This window comes from Tamandua tetradactyla, chromosome 1 (assembly GCF_023851605.1).
Source record: "Tamandua tetradactyla isolate mTamTet1 chromosome 1, mTamTet1.pri, whole genome shotgun sequence".
NCBI classification, from domain to species: domain Eukaryota; kingdom Metazoa; phylum Chordata; class Mammalia; order Pilosa; family Myrmecophagidae; genus Tamandua; species Tamandua tetradactyla.
Genome location: NC_135327.1, coordinates 39,511,489 through 39,530,967, shown reverse-complemented (window position 1 = coordinate 39,530,967; position 19,479 = coordinate 39,511,489). Strand labels below are relative to the sequence as shown.

Here is a 19,479-nt window from a genome sequence, read left to right as displayed (position 1 = left end):
GCGTATTCTCAAGGAAGAAATTGCTGAAATGAGAATGATGCAACACACTTAATTATATTATGCCTTTCCTATTACAAAATATTTAAAAGACAGATGAGATAATGAGACATGACCAATGTTTATCCATGATTTTCAAGGGATAGCAACAACACATCCATCCATCCTAACTCTGATGGTTATTTAGAAAGGAAAACTACTGGGGAATGAGAAGTATCATTCAAGAACTCCAATCCTATTGCCCTGGTTATGCCCAACAAGCAGTCCTCTGACTACTGATTTGATTTCCCTTACTCTATATCTTGAAAAGTACCCTATATTAATGAGTAGTATTCAGATTTATAAGTCCTTTCTAAATTTGTTGTTCAGCATTGGTCAGTTACACAGAGCTTGGAACCCACAAGGAGACATAGCAACACTGAGTTTCTGGACCTACCATAACCAAACTCCAGAATCTAGATTCGAGGTAATCTATTCGAGGTAATCTTCACACCAGTGAGGCACTTCCAGAACAACCAGCACTTCTCCCCCATTGACATCTCTATAGCTGCAGAATATTTCCCCAACTTCATGTCACATGATAGAGCTGCAATCTTCTAGAAGCCCCGACCCTTGGAAGTGTGTTCAAAGTCTCAACATGAAGGAATTTTCCCAGTTAAAAGTGTAACAGTAAATGTGATATTTTTATCATTTATATGTTTCTTGCATTGGAAAGTAGAATCTTAGCAAATCTAATTAACTGGCTCTGCCAGGCTACACGATAAGTTGGAACAAGATAATGGTAGACTTAAAATTTCCCCTGGTAATCTTCAGTCAAGGAGCTGTTAGCAGACATTTGTGGTGTTGGACCTAACCCCTTCTGTTCTCACCTCTATACCAGAAGATCACTTGCTGTGACTCTTTACCCACAGGGAGAATACTTGGTCCACGGACAAGACAAGTTGAACATGCCAGAGAATTAATGTGCTCAGAAGCAGCCCTCTGCCCATGGCAAACAGGGTTGATGGGTAGGAAACCCAGCTCCCTTCCCTTTGGAGTAGTACAGTTCCAAGGAGTGTTTTCTGTACAGTCTCCCAGAGGTCTCCAGTGAGCTTGAGCTCCAGGTGCCTGCAGTGCTTACTTGCTCTATAATGAACTCCATATTGGCTGCCTTCCCTTCTTTGTCTAACTTTCCCCTCCCACACCCATATTTTGTGGCATCTTCTCCCATATAAACTACTCATACTGAAATCTGTGTTTTAAAACAAGACAGCAGCCAATTATACAATGAGGCACAGTCAAAATAATAAATTGAGGTTGTGAGCAAAATAATAACCAGGATTTTCACAGTTTTTCTTTGCCAATGTTGAATTCAGCAAAGTAGGAGCCGTTATTATTATCTGGATGAAAATGAATTAATGTGGAGAGATTCGACCAAGACAGATCTCAGGGCTTCTAGATGGGGAAAAGATAGGTCCTGAGGAAAGGATATCTCTAGCCATCTAAGTCACCTACCAATCTAGGCTTTGGCTTGGGGGCCACATGAACTGCAAACTTGAGAAAAGACAGTCTTTAGTCTTAGCCAGCTAATTTTGTGAAACTGCATAAAACCTTATACAGACAGCATCATTCTCTGTGGCTCCTCCTGTAACTTGCTTTTCTTGCTTAATATTATATTTCTGAGATTTTTCAAAATTGACATATGTGATTTTAATTTTAATTGCTGCATAGTAGTTTGTGTGCATGAATGTAGCACTGTTTATTTACCCATTCCATCCCAGATGGATATCTAGGTTGCCTCTTTTCTTTTTTTTTTTTTTTCTATTACAGACTATGCTGTGGCACGCATCCTTGCATACGCACGGTCCTACTGCCTGTGTGCAGGGGTCACTAGAATATGTCCAAGGGCATGGGCTGGCTGGGTGGGAAACACAATTCATCTCTGGTGATGATGGTGATGACAGGATCTGCATAAGGGGAGTGATTCTTAACTGGGTGTTGGTTTCATTTTTCCTATGATGTTTGTAAGTCGGAAATATATTGCTCATACTTTAAAAATAATATGCATCTATTCTGGCATTAAATCAGCCCAGACACCTCTGGCTTTACTTGTTAAAAGTTCCTCTCAATGCAGGGAATACCTCCATGAAACATGCACTAAAATAATACGGAATCCGTTTGTGCAAAGTTAGCAAAACTGACAATAAAAAAATAAGAGGAATTGTTATCATCTGTAGCTAACAGAGAGGAATTGTTATCATCTGTAGCTAACAGAGAATTTTCCTCTGATCTTAAGTTTTTTCTTCTTGGCCAAACTTAAAAAAAAAAAAATCCATTTTCAGCATATCGACTTACATAAATAGTCCTCACCTCTCAGGAAATTCCAGGACATGCTTTATCCACTGGGCACTGAAAGCCAGCAGGTCTGGGAGAAAAACGATCTGGGTCATTTTTGGCTCTCATCTTTTGTTATTTCAAGTCAATAAAAATAGTTTGGGCCAGGAAGGTGATTCAAAATTTGGCATGTCCTTACTTTTTTTTTTTTTTAAAAAGCACATTGATTTGTCTTATTTGATTCCTTTTCACCTCTTTATTTTTGCTAGAAATGAGATAAAATGGCTATTATCCCTTTTCCCACCTCCAATCAGTTGACTCTGAGCCAAAAAATTATTTTCACCTAACTGATGTGATTGCCCATAAGATTTCTGATTTAGACAGTTTTGATTTTCCCTCGCTCCCTCACCAAAAAGTCCATCCATGAAGATACATTTCAAAAATAGAAAATGAGCACAATGACCACGTAAGTTTCCACAGGAGGACTGGGTGCTGTGCTTCAGCTGTTTTGCTGGCACTGATTACCTAATCAAGCAGTAACGCCTCTGCTGCTATTTAAGAGGTGATACTGGGAATACCGAAAACTTTCTCCTTTTGAGCATTTCCTTTAGTTTTAGAGATCTCAGGGTGTTTTGAAATATTAATGAGACCTCAAGCCACTTCTCTGCTAGCAGATATCAGGCCATCAATATTTTATCTTACATACTTAATAGAAATAATACTTTAAAACACTAATAGCTAAAACTCATAAAGCATGTAACATACGTGAGACAATAATAATAAGATTTTTCTTACACTATCTTATTTACTCCACACTCTTTCCTTATAAATAGGGACTATTCTTACCCCCATTGTATAGACGAGGGGACAGAGGCACAGAGTGGTTAAGCAGCTTGCTTAAAGTTAGACAACTACTCGCAACCAGAGCTGGGAGTTGAACCCAGGCAGGCTGGCTCTTTGCTCCAGATTCTTGGCTACTCTACCATACCGAGTCTCAGAGAGGCTCAAGAACTAATTGGTCACACAGCTATCAAAAGCAGAGCCAAGGTTTTATTACTTTTCTAGAAGAAAATAGAAGTCTTAAGTCCTTGTTCAAGGTCCTTCCTCAGATTATTTGCAATTCATACAAGAATTCAATTTCTCCCAATTACCAGGTCCCCTCTGAACTGCTAGCCAACAGTTTCAAGTGATAAATATTACAGGGTACGGATATCATATATATATATATATATATATAAAGGCTCTGCCTCTGATGCAGAGAAATCCATCTAAAGATCAAACAACTAAGAAGCAGGTAAAACATGTCCTTATGCTTCCAGAAAGAAAAGTGGACAAAATTCAATACTTGGAGTTAGAAGTAGTTCAGACTCTTTTCTTTACTTCAGAGCAAAAAGACCAGAGATGAGAGGTGAAGATTCCCTGGAGAAGATGCTGTAAATAAGATCCTTTAAGAACCTATATTCAAATATTTTTTCCTCTAGCAAAAGCACCATGCTCTCTTACCGCGACCCTGTGTGACTCATAGGGAAAGATGTGTCCTGGGCAGAAACCCTACCCTGGAGGTCATAAATAGGAAATGGGGTTGCCATAGTCAGGGCTGGGGAGGAGGGTGAGGTAGGCAAGGTGCCCAGGTCACAGGATTCAAGGAGGGGCTCACTCTAGGGATCAGGCGGATCTGTCCTGAACCAAGGTTTTATCATTTTTTAGCATGATTCTTGGGTGCAGTTCCCCTAAGGCCACCCCTTAGGCAGCTCCCCTAAGGCCACCAGGAGTAAACCAAACAGAGCCAAAATCAGAACATTCCAGGGGCTTTAGTACAACTGACATTTCCTATGGATCCAAAATAGGCCTGTGAGGGGAATGCCAGTTCCCCCAGTGGGGAAGGGGAGCTCATCCTTCTGCTCCTGAGGCGCTAAGAAGCAACACCTCCCCCAGTAGTAAACCCCCAACTGTGACCTCTAAAGTCCTTCAGGCCCTGCCCTCTGGGACCTATTTTCCTACAATCTCTTTCTCTTTCGTCTTTCCTGTCCCATCTACCCTGTCTTTTCTTTCTGTCCATCCTGGCACAGGCCCACCCTGCACTGTTGCACTCACCGTTTGGGCTGGCAGCTGACCCTGCCCTGAGGCCGATTTCTTGCCCTTGCAGTCTGGGATCCTCCAATGCCTGCTGCCGGGAAGAATGCCCGATGAGTAATAGACACTTGGTAAAGGAGCTCCCTGTGCCATGGCTGGTAGGGAAGGCCGCCATCGCCATGGCTTATCCACATTCCCCTGCAGTAGATTTAGCAGGCCCTCTGCTCTGACGACTACCTTTTTAGAAGCCGAATCTGGGCATGTGAGTTTTCATATCTGTGATTATATAGGGTTTGGACTGGGCCCCTGAGCTTTATGTGCCATGAATATGAAAAATCCTATCCCTGAAACTATGCAAAAGTCCATCAACTGGTAAGTGGATGAACCAGCTAGGTGCAACCACTTAATGGAATACTAGTTAGCCATAAAAAGGAAAGAACTACCCATATGCAGAATAACGTGGAAGAAGCAAAACACGATGTGGAGAGGCCGAAGCCAGGAACAAGAGAGCATATCATATGTCTCCTTCTATTTGAAAATCTAGACCAGGTGAAGCTACTCTCTATCTATAGAAATCAGAAAACGTTTTCCTAATGTGGTGGGAAGAGATGGGCCAGAAAGAGGCATTAGAGAACTTTCTGGAGTGATGGAAAAGTTCTAGATCTTGTTGTGAGGGATTGCTTTACACAGGTATTTATGTTTGTCAAAATTTATTGAAATTGATAGTTAAGAACTGTGCATTTTATTGTATGTAAAAAGAAAAATTTAAGAAAAATCTCTTCTCAACAATCCCCAGGTGAAATAATGAGATAAAGCCATAGTGAGATAAAATCTTTAATCATAAGGAGGAATTAAAACTGTAGGACATAAGGAATGAAATAGCATAGCACTATCAGTTAAGACTTTCTAATGTAACTCTGAGGCAGCCCAATTCAAGCTGGTGTAAGAAAGAAAAGGGAATTTATTATTTTAGGAAACTGAGAAGTCCTGGAGTGGAATTGACTTCAGGCATTACTGGATTCCGCCATGACAGGGCCCTCCTTCTCTCGGCTCTGTTCTGCTCCCCTCACTGCAGGTTCATTCCCTGGCACTTCGGGTGACAGGATGGTTTCACAGTTCAGGGGCTCAGGCCAAAACCCTGGGGGGACCCTGAAGGGGCCCAGGCCAGAGGAAGAGAGAACACCCAAGCCATATGACAGAGGAATACAAAGATACACTTTCTGATATCGGCTAACTACCTCCAAATTGGCAGGCTGGGCGATTTTTTGTGGGAAGGATGCTTTTCGTTTTGTTTTCTTCCTGAACTTCTGAAACTTGCCAGAGATGAATAGCAAACATTAGATCATCATGTTCGATGCGTCCCCTTCCACACAAACATATCAACCATCACTTCATTCCAGGAAGGGCAGATGCATTTGTTCTAGACAGCTGCCAAATAAAGGGGCTCCATCCAGTCACTGAAGTCACGGCAGAATTAGAAACCAGTGCCAACCCATGGAAAGGATGCTGTAGAACCCACCCACATGCCTGTTGAAGGGTTTTCGCAGATGTACAGGAAATCCCAGACCAAATATTAGGTAGTCTCTGCTTATCCAAAGAGACAAACAGGACTTTACACTCGCCCAATGACAGTTTTCTAGAACCACTGAAGCTTTCTAGAATACTTTTTGGTCATTCATTTTCCAAAATCTAAGCCTAGGTTCCTAAGGGCAGAAGGGGCATTCACAGATGCTTTCTTTCCTGGTTTTGTACAATGTACCAGCTTAGATTCCAATTTGAAAATGTTCTAGAGCCCTTTATCTAAATTACTTTACTAAATGACTGTTAAGCCTAAAATTATTTTATTTACAAAGTTTACGTCAAAATAAATTCTGGAGATGTTAAGGAATTAACTGTAAAAGATGAACTCATTTTTTAAAACTAGAAATACATATGGGCAAGTTGTTTTTAAAAGCAAAGTAAAGAAATTTAAAGTATGATGACCAACTGGGAAAATATTTGCAACAAAATATGATAGACCAAATATTTCTGCTTCTTCTATATATAGAGATGATGCTACTTGATAAGAAATTCACCAAATTTCAATAAATAAACTGACAAAGAATATAAGCAAAAAAATACATGGAAGAAATACAGAATATACAGATATTTTTATATCAGTCTCATTCCCAAGCAAAGAACTGCAAATGTAAAAACAAAATTGGAATCCCATTTTTTTCTATCAATTAACAAAGTGGTTTTTAAATGAACAGTTAAATGAGCATAATGATACACTGCTGGTCTGAGTACAGACTGGGATGGCCTTTCTAATAAGAAATTTGTCCTTAAATAAGTCTGTTTCCTTTGGCCTTGTAATTCCCTGACCAGAAACCATCCTAAGGAAATAAGAATTTTGAAGTATATATATATAGATACCCATCATAGCAGCATTTATATACAGATACTCAGCACTGTTTAATAATATCAAAAATTATAATTAACTTAAGAATGTAATGGAAAGATAAAGAGATTCTGATATATTGATTCAATGGAATATCATGAATGCAGCCATTAAAATTATTTAACAAATATATCATGATATGGAAAAATATTCATGTTATAATGTTAGGCAAAGAAAGGAAGGATAAAGCATTGTATTACAATATGATTCAGATTTTATAACTACATAAACACATGGATGCTTCTACTGCAGAAAAAGGAAACACAAAGCCCAAAAATGTTAACCTGGATTTTATGCCAATAAGGATTTCTTTTCAGAACTGCGTCTTTCCATATTCTTTATATGAGCATGTATTACTTTTATACCCAGGAGGAAAAATCATTTAAAATAAAACAGATGAGGGGCAGTGCAATGGTGGCTCAGGGGCACAATTCTCGCCTACCATGCGAGAGACCCGGGTTTGATTCCCATGCGAAAAATAAATAAAAAATAAAACAGATGAGAACTTGAACCACATTCAAACACAATAATTACAAGGGTAAAGCTAACTTTCTACCTGGATCATTCTGCTTCTTTGTTAAAATAGCTTCCTTTTCAAGCCTGTGCAGGTCCATAAAGAAAACGCAACATTTCCAACAACTTAATAGAGGAATTAAGTGGACATTAAGAGATTTATATTAATTGCTGCTGACAGGAGGCCATCATGACTAACTTCCACCTGTCTCTTTCTGGCAGAATCACAGGGCAAATGCTCATGCAGTGTGGCCTGATCTTGTTGGGCTTTGGCTCCCGGCTCACTGTTTTTTGTCTGGGGCAGGGAGGTTAGGGAGTTCACCATCACTCAGGCTGCGCGGCTTCGGTCATTGGGTCCAAGTGGCTCCTTGTGTCTCCCTCAACTGGTTCAGTAACATGAGCACAGCTGTGTTTACCTGCGACTGCTTAGCTAGACTGAACCAGCATCACAGGGAGAATCCTTTCTCCTGTTTCTCAGACTTAGGGAGGTAAGCAAAATCAGGATCTTCGTCGGTCCCCAAAGGGCTATGAAATGTGAGCCTAAGAGAAAATGTGGAATTAGAGGTGGCCCGTTCCATCAGAGCCAGAGAGTCTAAGGCATCCACTTATTTGCAATTGGTGGAAAATTCCCAGCAAGATCCCCTTTCCCCTGTGTCTTAACTGGAATTGTCCCTAAAAGGCAGACTGAGACAAGGATATGGATGCACGCAATCGGTTTAGAAAGTGGATCCAGGGAGCACAATGAAGAAATGGGCAAGGGATCAAGGAAGGGAGGAAAACCAAGGTAAGATGTGTTAATGGGCAAGGTTATCTTTCAGGGCAGCAGGAGCTCAACAGCTAACCTCTCCCCACCCACACCTACCCCCAGCCCTCTCCCCAAAGAGCCTCAGGGTAAATGTGTGCAGTACAACTCATCATTTCCCTGCTGCAGGGCAAGCAGGCTGGAATATCTACTACCAATTCCCGTGTTTCCTTGGTTAGGGCATTAACCCCAACTCTTGGCACTTGCAGACTGCCCAGGGCTGGCCAATCATCCTCCTTGGGCACAAAGATGCAGGAAGTGATGAGCGGAACTGGAAGAAGATTCTCCACAAGTGTCCCCGAGGAGATGTGTAGCATCTGCTCCATCAGGCCACATCTCAGCTACCTTGGCATGCTTCTACTGGGACCTGTTTCCCCAGTTTTCTTCCTCAAGAGGAACAGCAGGTAGTCTGAACTCCTTGGGCTGGCCCAGCTTTGCTTCCAAATGGCGATGGATCCTTCCTACCCTTCCTTTATGACTTCTTGAGTCTTCCTCCCGGACAGCTTCTTTCTCCAAATCTAGTTTCTACCTGTCTGTGTCTCAGTTCTGTTCTCAAGGGTTAGTTGAGCATGACTGTTTGGCTTTACTCATCCATCCCTCTACCCAGCTAGCCATCTATTTTGATTGGGAAGAATGGGAGAGGTATGGAAAGAAAAAAATAATGGAGGGCCAAGCTGAAAGAGACAGGTAAGCAGAGAGGGAGAGTTTTCAACATATTACTATATGAATAATTTTGAAATCTGTTTGTGAATTGAAATGAAGAGAGAGATCATGCAGAAAAAGAAATGCATAAGAAATTGAACCAAAGTATTTTGAAGTTCTGTATGTCCACTTTTTAAGTCTAATCATATTTTAAATGTGTAAGGAGACAGACAGTATTTAGTAGGCTTCAGTTTATTTTTAATTAAACTTTTTATTTCTAAATAATTATAAAAAGTTACAAAATCAGTACTGAGATTTGTCTTATATTCTTTGCCCCCTTTTCCCTATTTTTAAATCCCCCCTCATCACTGCTATTTTTTTTTTCTTTGTTTGCTGTATGGTTAATTAATCTATATACCCTGTTCAAATTTTGCCAATTGGCCCCCTAATGCCCTTTTTATTTTTTGGTCCAATATACCCCACATTGCAATTAAGTTTCTCAATCTTCCTTTGTCATTCACAGTCTTGACTCTTCAAAGGAGTTGTAGGCAGTTATTTTTGAGACTGTCCTTCAACTTGGGATTGTCTGATGTCTCTTCATGTTTCAATTCAGGTCACACACTTTGGCAGGAATGTACAGAAGTGACAAAGTGCCCTTCTCAGGACACCATATCAGAAGGCGCATGAAGCCAGCTCATCTCGTTAGCAGTAATGTTGGCCTTGGTCATTTGGTTTAGGTGGTGTCTGCCATGTTTCTCCATTGTAAGCCTTCTCTGTGTGGAATTCATGATTATCTTATGGAATGATGTCTTGACCTTTTGCAAATAATTTGCTTTTCCTACTTTCCCCCATAATTTGAGCATCCATTGAAGTTTCTTGTCTGGCACACTTATTACTGGGTGTTTGCCAAAAGGTGATTTTCTAATTACATCATCCCTTCCACATTTATTAATTGGAAGGCATGGCATTTACTTCCCCCTTATTTATTTTATACTTATATATTTATTTATATCAGCATAGGCTTATGGTTACTTTATTGTAATCTATGGGCTATAATCTATTATTATCATTGTGCTGGTTTGAAAGGATGTATATACCCTAAAAAAGCCATGCTTTAATCTTAATCCAATTTTGTAAAGTCAGCTGTTTCTTATAATCCCTATTCAGTATTGTATGTTTGAAACTGTAATCAGATCATCTCCCTGGAGATGTGATTTAATCAAGAGTGGTTGTTAAACTGGATTAGGGGAGATGTGTCTCCACCCATTTGGGTGGGTCTTGATTGGTTTACTGGAGTCCTATAAAAGAGGAAACATTTTGGAGAATGAGAGATTTGGGGAGAGCAGAACAACATAGCCACGAGAAGCAGAGAGGCCAGCAACCTTTGGAAATGAAGAAGGAAAACTCCTTCCAAGGAGCTTCGTGAAGGGAAGCCAGGAGAGAAAGCTAGCAGATGTTGCTGTGTTTGCCACATGCTTTTCCAGATGAGAGAGAAACCCTGACCCTATTTGCCATGTGCCTTCTCCCTTGAGAGAGAAACCCTGAACTTCATCGGCCTTCTTGAATCAAGGTATTTTTCCCTGGATGCCTGTGATTGGACATTTCTATAGACTTGTTTCAATTTCCTTGGCCTTAGAACTGTAAACTAGCAACTTATTAAATTCCCCTTTTTAAAAGCCATTTTATTTCTGGTATATTGCATTCTGGTAGCTAGCAAGCTAGAACAATCATCATTCAAAATTTGTCACTCAAATCGTCCCAAGAAGTTAGAGCTGGGTTTTCAAAAGTATACCTACCACAAAAAGCTGTATGATGTCTTCCTGAGAACCTGGGGTTTACCCAAAGAAGCAAGTCCGTTGCATGGTTTAAACAAAAAGGCACTAGGATTGTGAATACAATGTAAGCTATCAGGCAGAACAGCTATCTGTTTCCAAACTCAAAAGCAAGATTTGGCAGGCATAAGTCAAAAGTTCTGTAGGAGCATTCTTGCCTTTGACTGTGGAGTTCGGACCCAATCAGAGTATTGGTTTAGCAGAAGCAATAAACATTTATCAAGCCCCTACTACATACCAGGCAATACATGAGGCTTTGGGGTATTCAGAGATGATTGTGGCCTGGTACCTACTGGGGAGCAGTGCCCCATGTCACCTTTGCCACTGAATGACATGGGCGAAATTACTGAAATTCTCCGCGCTTCGGTTGCCCCATCTTTTCCATGGGCATTTTACATGACGATGAAGATGGGAGTAACTCTGTACACTGGTTGTTATCCATTTGCTTCCCCAGATCCACTCTCCACCGCTCTCCACCCTACTCTGTGTCTGGGACTGACCTGTCCAGGCTCCCATGCCCTTGTGGGCTATTGGGGCTGCCTAGTGGGAGACTGGCATGAGATGGGAAGGCAGGAGGGAGAGGTCAGGAGTGTTCACGTCTTCCTCCATACTATAGCCATGTCCTTGGCAAATGGCCTCTCTGTGACTGCAGCTCCCACCAGACTATTTTCCTCCCCTGCTCCTTCAGGCCTGGAGGTAGAGCCCCCCACCCCCACCCCACATTGTGTTGCTGCTCCCTGAAGGTTTCATCATCCCACATTGGTCCTTTGCCCTGCCCTCGCCTCAGTATATGTCCCACTGAACTTTCTGAACTTGAGCCCGTTGAGGGCCTGTGGTTCCTGGCTGGGCGTGAGGGGATGCAGAGCAGCTGGGAGTATTTGAGGGCCCTTGGTGTGTCCTCCAGGACTTTAGAAATGCTTCTAAGATGTGGGCTGTGGCTGTTGTCATCACAACTCCCACAATATCCTTGAATGCCTCACCAGCTGAGAATGCAGAGTTGCTTTAGAAGGGATGAGGGTGGGTGACTCTCTGCAGCATCCTGTATTAAAGGAACCAAAGCACCGAAACGCCAAAGCAGACCACTGCGGGATACAGTCCTGGAGCTGGGCATGGTGTCAACAGCAATTAGTGCAGATACCATTTGACACAGGCCAGAGAGCCTTAAAGGTGACGTCAGGAGACTTGATTTGGGAAAGCCCAAAGGAGTTGATCAAATTCACCTTTTAACAAAGACCTGAGAGTATTTTCTCTGGATTCTTACCCTGGGGCATTGGAAAATCCAACCCAAACCCATCAAGAAGTGGCTTCTATTCCCTAAAAAAACAAACTTTTAGTCATACTTTGCTGGACCAGTATTTTGTGTGGTGGTCTAATGGCTGCAACGATAGTGGGCACATGGAAATAAGATGTGAAAAACCTTCCTAAGGCAACCGTAGTAAACAGTGGATTACAAGGAAACAGATTCACTCTGAGTTACCTTGCTACCTTTTTTTTCATCCCCATACTTAGTATGGAATGTGCAGATATTTGCAATATGATTGTCATGTGTGATAAAATTGATATGATTGAAACAAACTGCAGGTACAACCTGTAGGATCTGATGTTTAACTTAACTTCACTATTTAAAAAATGCTATACAGAAATAGACAATTTAGCATTCATTAACATTGTCTTTGAGGATGAAGGGAAGAATCACACTCATATGAATTTCTCTAAAGACCTGGTTTATTTGGTTGGGGTACAGCAGGTAATGGCAGCAGCTCCCACCCACCTCTCACCTACCTTTCACCCTCCACCCCCAATTCCAACCCTTGTCTTTGTTTCTCAGGTATATTTCTGGAACTGGAACAAGAGTAAGGATTGAGGGAGGAAAAGGGAGAAGTTTTGTAAAGAAAGACTCAGCATCTCAGAGATTTCAAAGACAAGTCACCATGCTTATTCGCCAAGGTGAGGGGAAAGTGGGTCTGAGCACAAAGATTATACTAAAAAATCATTTAAATAAAGGTGAAAAAAAATTCCAACCCACCCACTCTGCCAGCCTTGCTTCTAGCAGGAAGCGAAATCCATGCCAGGTGACACATACCTGAAATCGTACAATTGTGCTTCCCAATTTTATGGGAGGCTTCCAAATTTTGGAATGTTCTTGTGTATTTTAATGAAAGTCATGAATGTTTGATGAGATTCATAAGGTCTTAGACCTTTGGAAAACAATTGCCAACTGTGTGTCTCAGGTTTTGATTTGTGAAATTACAGATTTGAAGATAGCTTGATAGAAAGTGACGAACAGGCATAGAGAAAGAGAGGGAATATAGATCGGACATCTGGGTGTACCTGGGTTTTAATTCTATCTTCCCAGCTCAAGTCACTTAATGGTTGTAAGATTAGCACTTGGGGGAATTCCTTCTCTCAGCCCATTTCCTCACATGTGCCGGGGGGGATGGTGATTGTACAGAGCTGTCCTGAGGTGCAGGGAGGAGACCTAGCATGGCCTGGCTTCCAGAAAGGGTTGGATGCATAATCCCTTCTATATTAGTGTTTTTCTCATTGCTGCTATGGTTACGTCCCCCAGAGCTGCAGCCAGCCTCACATTTTGAGCTTATCCTTATGAAAAGCCACATTTCTGCCAGTAAAGGAAATGGCTAGGCGCCCTGTTCTCAGATATTGTTCAGGATATAGGAACTCATACTCTGTGTGTTTACTCAAGCGAGAGGGTTCAAACTGCTTCCTCTCATGGCGGCAGAGAAGGACTGAAGCTTTGTGAGCCCAGCAATGGAGACTTAGGCCAGCTGGGAATGAATAATTCAAGTCCTGCCCACACAAAGGTGCCGTGTAAATTCTTTAAAGCGGCTTTCTATTTTCTCTATAACAGCCTGCTCCTGCCCACCCCCTCCCTCAAGTCATCATATCTGTGTTGTTATTGAGCCCAAAGCTCACGTGTTTTTAAGGCTTACCCACTGCCCTTTCACTCCCAGGCAGTTTCTCAACAGCAGTGGTTGGTTAGCTCTGCAGGGAGGCTGGCAGCCCCAATAGACCTGGGGGAGAGGGGCTGGAGCTGGTCCCACTGGAGCCAAGGGTGGCCAGTTCCCATCTGAGCAAATGGGAGAAAGAGCACTCCAGCAGAATACAAAACGGAGGGGACAACAAGTGCCTTTTTGCACATTGATACCCTTGCAGAATGAGAACGACAGTCTCATCAAAAACTTGGCCCACCGGTATAACACCCAGTGACTGAGGGTCAGGACCAGAATTCATGGGTGGAGAGGGACTTTAAAAACAAGGAGGTACCCCAAAAGTGTGCTAGGATCAAGCAGACACCAATTTGAATCTTGTTCTGTTCGGAAGAGATGGTTCAATGTGTTTCCTGTCTTTACCCATCACCAGTGGCATATGCTAGTTTCCCAAGATTTTTTTCTGGGGTGTGTGTGGGGAGAATGCATGATCCGGGAATCGTTCCCCAAGATTTTTTAACCCTAAGGGCATTGCTCCCAGACTAAAGCCCCACAGCTGAGCCTCACAGGCTGCTGTAACAGGGAGATGGCACATTCTAACGTACAACACACCTGAGCCATGCAAAGAAAAGGAAGCGCCTTTGTTTGATCTTGAGCCTCAGTCTCATCACACCTGTGATGAGGGGAGAAATTAACCTTTAGTTCTGCTCATCTGATTGCCTAATCCATCTTCCATCTTCCATCTTTCCATCTTCCACCCTATACCCAGAATCCTTTGCAAGTTAGCTTTTGTATATATATGAGGATACCAATAACTTACATGGCAGAAAAGAAGATTTACAGTCCTTGGGGATGGTGTCCTATAACTGCCCCCTGGGGCAATGGCTTTTCCCTCTTGGTTACTGTATAACTTGTTGGCTTCTCACCATCTGTCTCCCAGCCACATGAATGGGCAGCCATCTTCCTCTGGCTAGTCAGCTTCCCCTTAGCCCTCCCAGGCTGCAGACCCTCCTAACCCCCATGCTTGCTGACCTGGGATCCATCGCCTCTGTCTCACTTAGCAGGCCCCAAGGAAGTTTTTAATTCAGAGCTCCCCATGCATAGGTCCCAAGAGGAGCCTGAGAAAGTGATAATTCAGCCCCCCTCCCACTGCATTGGCTCAGCTGAGAACCAGACACAAGGATGCAAGAGTAAATAGCGTATTTGGAAGGTGACCCACAGGAAGCACTGATGGGGAATGGGGCAGAGGGAGAAGCCATCAAGGCTGGCACTGTCAAGCAAAGTGCGCCTGTGGGCAACTGGAGCTTAATCCCAATGGGAAACAGAGTAGAATATGTGCCTCCAAGGTATGGGTATGTAGGTAACTCATGAATTCACTTGTAAAAATAAATGCAATGTTCACACAAAGCATTTGCAGAGCCTAGCACAAAATAAAGGATCAATAGATATAAGCACAACCCTGTGGGCTCCCCTGCCCCCATTCCTTCTTGCGCCTTCTTTTCTTGGCTTCTCTGACTCTTAGTTTTTCCCTTATATCATTGGCTGCTCCTTTCTGCTCTTTGGCCACTTATATTTTCACATCCTGAATCCAGGAAAGGTAATTCCCAAGGTCTGGTCTTGAGCTGTCAGCTCTTTCCCTGGCAAGTGAGTTCATCATATGCAGAGTTAGAAAGAAATACTCAAGTCCATTCAAGTGTTGATACTGAGACTCTCTTGAACAAAACAGTCCATCCGACCCCCAGCTAGGAGCTGGAGAGGTCAGTGTCAAAACAAAACTGTCATTTTAGAAAGCATCGTGGAAGCAGATGGTGAACATTTCTGAGTGGGATAATGTGAAGGATTGGAAGGCACTGGGGAAAGTGAGTATTCTCATACCATTTCGGTGGGAGTACAAGTATATATGGCCATTAGAGAACAACTTGACATTGTATATTAAAATCAGAAATGCACAGATTCTACCACCTAACAATTCTCTTTTTACATATTCACAATGTAGAAACTTGCTCATATTCATTGCTACATTTATTATAGGAGCAAAAACTTGAAAGTAACCTAAGTGTCTATCAGTAGGGGACTATATAAGTGAAAAGTGAACTATTTACATGATAGAATAATATGTAAGAATGAAAAAAGGAGTGAACAAGAACTCTACATATCAACAAAGATAGATATAAAATATAGTTGGGGGAGAAAAAGCAACTGGGAACTACTGATATGTTTTTGTCCCTGTTTTGCTTTTTCCAACATGTTATATGAATGAAATCAGACCATATATCAAATATTTTATGTTTGGCATCTTTCAGTTAGCTTAATGCATTTGATATTCATCCAGTTTATTGCAGGTATCAATAGTTTCTATTGTTCAAATCTTTTCCCTGAAATTGTATTGGGTTCCTTTGTGTTTAACACTGTTCTAAAAAAGAAAATAGAGGTCCGGAAAGATAGAGACTGGCTCACAACAATGATTATCTCGGGGAAGTTGAGGGGAGTCAGGGTTGGAGAAGGGGCTAGTTAAAAACTTGAGCTTTGTCTGTAATTCTACAACTTTTTAAAAAAGAATAGATGTATGTCTTATGTAATCTAAAATTATATTTACAAAAGGCAGTCTTTGAAGCTGGTAACTGCACTGGTTATGTAAGAGAATATCTCTAATCTCAGAAAATACTCACTGACACATTTAGGGATAAACGGCCTTGATGTACATAACTTACTTTTGGGTTTAGAAGGGGGCGGGGGAGTGCGGAAAGAGAGAATAGACTGAAAAACCTGATATCAGCTGAAGAAAGAAGGAGGGAATCTGCTTGATTAAAAGCTTCAGTTTGGTGGAGGTTCTTAAGAGGCAGGCTGCTTGTGAAGGAAACAGGGCTGAAGGAGGCAGTACCTGAATCCCACGCAGGTAAAGAGACTTGGAAGCAGCATCTACTTTCTAAGTCACAAGAAGAGAGAGGAGGAGGAGGGGAGGGCTTCATTCCTCCCAAGGTACCTCAAGGCCTCAGCAAACTCAGTCTAGAAAGGGAAGACAACAGCTGGGTGAACCAGTCCAGAGTGCCACCCCAGGGCTCGGGGTCTAAAAGGATATCAAAGGATGCATGTCGAGTGTACAAGGGTAGTTCAGTGGTAGAATTTTCATCTGCCATGTGAAGACTGGGTTCAATTCCCAGCCCACGCACTCCACCGCCCCACCCCACCCACCAAAAAAAATCAACAAATGATGCTGCAATAATGGGATATTCACATGGAAAAACAATGAAATGTGACCCCCACCAAACAGCATGCCAAAAAAAAAAAAGGAGATGCCTTTAACAGCATTGTTCAAGCTGTCATCCACATGTGGAAGGGAGCTGGGATCCATGGCTCAAATTCATTTCAAGTCACATGATATGAATCTCACTTGGGAACTCTCTCAGGAACATATCCATGTTCCCTCAGACCGTGGTCACTGGGATGGTAGTTGATTTTGGATGATAGGAGTGAGGTGTGCAGCCACGGAGCCCACTGGAGAACTTAAAAGAATAGGTCAAGAGTTGGGATCTGGGGGTTCCCTGTACTGTCCCTGTACTATCTGTCTTCCTACCCTGCCATTTTATCCTTGGCCCATAATGGTCAAGGGCAAACCCAAGGTGGTCCAGGAATAAAGGTAGGTATTACATATGCCCTGTGTAAGATTTCAGCTGTGAACAAAGTACTTCCTCTTCAATATTGCCTTACTCAACTTCTCACCTACCTCTAGGGAATTCCAGATATTCCTTCCAGAGTGTTGAGTGTTATCTCAGATTGGTCTGTGAGGTATTTAATTCCCTCCCAATCCAACCTTTCTTCACCATGTCCCTCTTTCTGTCAATGGCTCCAACATTTGTCAAAAACACTGAGTCACTTCTACTCTATCCTTTCACTTGTTCTTCTCAATTGAATTTTTCATTAAAACCATCTTTTCTGCTTTTGAAATTTCCTCTGCATCACCCCTTTCTCATTGCAGCATCCACCAACCTAAATCAGTGGGTCATTTCTGCTTCACCCACCTGTAACTCTCTGCCTATTCACTACTGGATACAGACTCCAATCATCTCAAACCTGCCCTTCCCCAAAGCTTACAGCAAACTCCCATTGGCCATCTCATTAGTCTCCTTCTTGATCACCTTTAGTTTAATTTCCAATACTCAAAAAGTCAGTTTTTCCCTTCAACTCCTCCCTTATATCCATCTCTTTTCCACCATTTCCAGCTTCCCTAGTCTTCATGCTCATCACCCATGAGTCTAGTAACCACTAGCCTTGATTTCAGTGTCTCCACTCTATCCTACATTCCATTGCTGCACTAGTCTTGCTTAAACATTGCTTTCACCAGGCCACACCTCTGCTCAAGAATGCACAGTGCTGATCACTTCTTATCACATCAAATCTAAACTTTGTGGCCTGGCTTTCATCACCTGGCCTCACACACCAATTTTCCTACTTCCTCCACCTTCTCCCTCTTCTCAAGTCAATTTCCCCCACCCTCTCTGTTCTGCAAACATCCCACTCTCAGTCCTAATTCAAAGCCTTTGCTCACACTCTTTGTCCTCTGCTTAACTTCTTAAGATGTATGGGATCTTTTGTGGCTATCTTTCCTCCACCCCCTCCCAAGCCTATGCTCTGCCAGTGTTAGAACCCGGGTTTGGAGAGTGGCAATGCAAGCTGGGACAAAGAACCCATGGAATCCCATAGAGGCAAGTGGGTATTAGGGCCCTAAACATGCTCATGAGAGAGAACCCATTACACCAAAGATAGTCATAGTCCTTGCAGGAGGCAGAGTCAAGCCTGGAAGTAAGTCCATGACTGGATGTGTTCAATCACAGAAAAGATGCAGACGTCTAAGTTTGGAATGTGTCTAAAGGCCAGATGTTCAGTCTGCACGGGGAAAATCAAATGGGAAGAAGGTGAAGGCAGGAGACTGGCAGAAGATGTGACATTAGGGACTGGCCAGCTGACCAACAATAAAGTTCTTGCATTAACCACGTGTGCCTTGTGCATTTGTTTGAGCTCTGTGGTAGATAGTGTCCAGTGACAGTCACCCTAAATTCCTTCCTTCACCTTTATGCACATGCCACTCTGCCATTGAAAGGTAGAGTTCATTTCTCTTTCCCCTGAAACTGGGCTAGCCTTGTGACTGCATTTCCAAGAGAATATGATGGAAAGTGATGTTCTGGGACTTCCCAGCCTGCACCTTAAGAGATCTGATAGCTTCTGCTTCCTTTCTCTTTAACATTTCTATGGCTCCAGTGATCTCCCAACTAGAAGCAAGCATCAACTACCAGCCCAGTCAAGCTCCCCCATGGAAAACCAGAGTCATGGTCAACATCACATGGAACAGAAGACCTGCCCAGCTGAGCCCAGTCAGCCCACAGAATTGTAAAGATAATGAAATGGTTGTTGTTTTTAAGCCACTAAGTTTTGGGGTGGCTTGTTTTTCTGCAACACAAAACTAAAACAGACGCTCAATAAATTTCTTGGCTTCTCATGAAGACTGCCTTCTGCCATCATTCATTATGCCTAACATGCTGAGAATCTAGAAAGCAAAACTCCTGTCATGTCCTTTGTGGGGGCACTAAATCCTCCACAACTCAGTATCGATAATTCTCTTCTCTATCTAAACATAGCACACATGGTTTTTTCTACCAGCTGGTCTTATTCCATTTAGCACTTTAACAAGTTGTCTTTTTAAAAAAAAAAATGGTTCTCTAATCATTTTATGAGAAATCTAATGTATTTTAGAAATAAGCCTAGTCTTTATATTTCTTTTTAACCTCCCTTGCTTAACGCAAAGTAAGCATGCAATGCAAAATGCTGAATTGAAAGTTCATCTTCAAATATTTCTTCTAATGTATAGGATCATCTCTTAAATCTGGCACAAGTGACCAAGAGGAAACATCAACCTTAATTCAG

General features: G+C 42.2%; 1 long non-coding RNA gene across 2 annotated transcripts in view; it reads left to right on the top strand.

Annotated features, from left to right (window-relative positions):
* The window catches only part of LOC143645128 (uncharacterized), a 28,311-nt gene extending 9,259 nt beyond the window's left edge, over positions 1–19,052 (top strand). Inside the window, exons 2-3 of one of the 2 annotated variants that reach the window (XR_013157017.1) lie at positions 12,441–12,559; positions 18,817–19,052. This is a non-coding gene — a long non-coding RNA (uncharacterized LOC143645128). Of the gene's footprint in view, positions 1–8,347; positions 8,543–12,440; positions 12,560–18,816 lie in introns of both variants that reach the window. The other variant, XR_013157019.1, reaches the window with a different exon arrangement.
* The last annotated feature ends 427 nt before the right edge of the window (positions 19,053–19,479 follow it).